The following is a 4,013-nucleotide window of genomic DNA, read 5'->3' as shown; positions in this document are numbered from 1 at the left end:
GCGAATCGAGGACACTCCACTTGCTTCAGGAGAAACCAGCGCCTACCAGTTATGCACTGGGCTGGGCGGCACCCAGAAGCGGTCCCACGCCTTTATTTGAATGGTTTTGGGGTACCTACAACTTTATTTTAACTTTTTGAAGTCAAAGCAAAGCCTCCACAGGGTGAAAACTGAGAAGAGTACTCAGTTCAATCCCCAGTACTGGAAAAAAGAAAGATGGGGGCGAAAAAAGTTTCTCTAAGCTCTGCAGATGTTTTCTAGGAAGTAACGAAAGCAGGCCGCTCGGTGCAGGGCGCAGAGCCGGCAGAGCCCGCTCGCTGCCTGGAGCCTCTTGGGTCAGGCCGCTGGGAAGGTCGGGGCCTCGGGGGCCTGCGGCTACACTACACTCTGGAGGGCCGAAAGCCCAGGCGTGGAAACTCAGGTGCATTTTTAAAACACCAAGTTAAATTGGCTAGAACAGCACCCCTGGATTACTGTGACATTAATACATACACTTCTTATAAACCTTAGGTTTGATTTTCATGCAAAAAAGAAATCAACAGATAAAATAGACTGGATGCCTAAAACAAACGTACGGATTAAAAAGCAAAACGTCTAAATAACAGACGCCAAGGTCAGGGCTCGCCCGCGGCCTGACGCGGAGACCTGGGCTGCGCTGGTCCATCCCCACATGTTGCTAGGCATTCCCTCCAAGCCCAGCTTCACATGCTCGGCATAAAATAACGTAGCAACTAATACCTTATATTACTGTCAGGTTGAAATGATAATATTTTAGATATAGTGTATTAAATACACTACTAAAATTAATTTCACCTGTTCCCTTTTTGTTCCAATGTGGCTACTAGAAATTTTATTTTATTTTTTTATTTTTTTAAAATTTGTCTTTTTTTAAATTTTATTTATTTATTTGTGTGTGTGGCCAGCTCAGCCCACCAGGGGGTGGGCTGGCTGACATGTGGTGCTGGGGGATTGAACCGTGGTCCCTGGGCTTTACTAAAGCTTGTTCTAAGTAGGTGCTTTAGACCACTGAGCCATCTCACCAGCCCTAGAAATTTTAAATTACAAATTACTTATATTTAATTTCTATAAGAAAGTGTTACTTTCGACAATGCCTTAATAACATACTTTAGAAGAATTTAAAAATCTAGTCAATACAATAGAAGCAATTGGTTCCTTTTTGTAACAGTAATATCTTGGTAAATTCATGCTTTTTAATGGAACTTCTTTAACATAGTTCTATTACACTTTTTTACACATTTATTGACCTATGTGAGTTCAATAAATCTTAAACATATTTTAGCTAACTGCCTTTGAGATGTAAAATGTTGTCCATATGCTATTCGCATTTTTCAAGTAGTCAATTCTCAACGCTTATGAAATAGGATATTAAACATCATAAATATATTTGAACTCTCTGCCCCTTTGACGCTTACATGGCCAAGATACACTTTTTTCCTGAATTATGTAAGTTCCTCCTCAAATACACATCATTTTGCAATGTTTACTTCGCTGTTATAAACATACCTGTTTGTAATGAGAATTACGGGGTTAGTCTTCAGTGAAAGAAGAAAACCTGGCTTTGGGCAACGTGTTTACTTCACTTGGTATCTTATCATTAAAGAAATCAATAGTTGTGCTTTTGACATTAAATCTTAGCTTCTGTTGCCTAGCAAGCTGGAGGCCCTGGGTTCCATCCTTGGCACCAAAAACAAACAAACAAACAAAAAGAAATAGAAAAATCTTAGCTTCTGAATTATATTTCTCAAAAACACGGAAGCCAGTTCAGACAGAAGCGAGCCTTTCAGCAGCAAGCGGTCTCCCCCAACGCTGAGTTTATACTGACCCCTATGGGCTGTCTCAATCTCTGGGTTACTACAGAAAAGTTGGTTAAATATTTAAACATGTCTATATTTAGGACTGATCCTCTGATGAAAGTCATAAAATGTTTATGTGCCCTTTGTTCCTCTGTACTACTACACAAGCCAAGCAATCCAAGTTTTATGCAAACTTTGACAGTTTTCTTTGGGAGTCCAATACATTTTAGGTCTCCTAAGCTTTAGCGTCTACGAAGTACACACAAGGAAACTATGCTGTATAATTTCTAATTTCCAGAAAACTGTGACACTTTTCTTCCATTCTGTTTTTTTCCAAATATTTTCCATTGTTTCATAAACACAGTCTATTTGAAAATTAATATGGAGATTTGTATGAAGACAGGATGGATGGCAAGACCAAAATGAGTCTGTATCCTGCCACCCTCACGGAGAGGTGTTGAGTCTACACTACACTGCAGACGTTCGATGTGAGGGCAAGACGCTACCATTCCCTACGGATCTGGGACTTTTTTTTTTTTTTTTTTGGTCTTTTTGAGACAGGGTCTCATCATGCAGTTCAGGCTGGCCTTGAGCTTACTTTGTAGTCCAAGTTGGTCTTGAACTCACAACGATCCTCCTGTCTCAGCCTCCCAAGTGCTAAGAGTACAGGTGTGCACCACCACACTCAGCATTCTGTACAAATTTGGATAAGCAGCTACAGGAAGGAATAAAAGGCCACAGACCTTGGTTTTCATTTTTGGTGAAGATATAATGTTTTATTTCCACCCAGGAGAATTCTGAAATCACTATTATTATTTTTGGTACATATTCTTCCAATACTTACACAGTTTATAGCCAACCAGTCTATATTTCAGAGTACCTTAGTTATATAAATGTAAATTCTGTATCAACATTATCTTGGGAATTATATTAGCAAATATTGAATTTGATGAATCTACTACTGAAATTTTTACTTGTCCCAGGATAAGTTTGTAATCTTTTTACTTTTAAAGAGACTCTTAACACTAATAATTATACTTATTGATGTGCCATAGTGTGATATTTCTTGTTTCTTTTGGTATCTAGAGTTGAACTCAGGACATTGCGCTTGCCAGGCAGGCACTTATGCCACTGAACTGTCTCCCTGGCCCACAGTGTGATATTTCAATAAGTATATACTGTACCTACTGTTTAAATCAGACTTTTATATTTCTCTCAGGATAAAATGATCACACCCATGTCCTATGTGAGGTTTTTTTTTTTTTTTGGTACAGGGTCTCACTACCCAGTTCAGACTCACATGGATCCTCCTGTTTTCAGCCTCCCCAGCAGCTGGGAATACAAGTGTGCACCACCATGCCTGAACTGTGTCGCCAGCTCAGCACGCTCTGGGAGTAGGACCAGCAGGACATGTGCTACCGGGGATTGAACCCCAGTTCCTGAACTTGCCTAAGTAGGTGCTTAGTCTGCTGAGCTATCTCACCGGCCCTCTACATTAGCTTTAATTCTGTGCTTACTCATGTGTGAGAAGGAACCCAGGATGTGTGGTAGAGACCCCTGAGGTGAGCCCCAGTCTCCTATGTGTTACTACACACAGCAGAAAGGAAGAGCAAGAGACAAAATGGCGCAACAGGGACCTGGGATGACCAGTTGTCCATGGGAAACAAAAGGCTACAAGATAGCCAGAACCCCACCATTTATTGACTGAGGAGGGGATTATCAATGACAGAGAGAGTGGAGGTGGTCTTATGCTAAGAAGGATCTTGCCCTGGAGCCTCTTTAGGTTTAGTGGTTTTAGTCTTAGTGGGTGGGAAGAGCATGGCTCACGCTAATGGGATCATGGGAAATCTCAAAAGGGTGACACCAGAAATCCCAAGCCTCCATTATCCCTCCATTCCCCTTAGGAAGTATGTAACACCAGCCCTCCTGAATTTTTGGTCCCTAATAGATGGCTTCAAGCCTCCTCGAGAGCTCTCAGCCCACCTCTGCACATCTTTACTCTGACATGTTTTTTGGTTTAATACTTGAATTTCTCTGTAAGGCTGTTAATTTCTCATTCCATTTATTTCAGTGTTAAAGTTTATTCCTTGTCCAATGTAGAGCACATGTCCCCTGATGATTGATAAAGATAGCCTTGAGTTCTGCTGTCATAGGTTCTCTGATTAAAGCTACTACGAGAAAAGGATATTATAGGAGCAT

This window comes from Octodon degus, unplaced genomic scaffold, assembly GCF_000260255.1.
Source record: "Octodon degus isolate 3935 unplaced genomic scaffold, OctDeg1.0 scaffold00034, whole genome shotgun sequence".
NCBI classification, from domain to species: Eukaryota; Metazoa; Chordata; class Mammalia; order Rodentia; family Octodontidae; genus Octodon; species Octodon degus.
Note: the sequence above shows the minus strand (reverse complement) of the source record.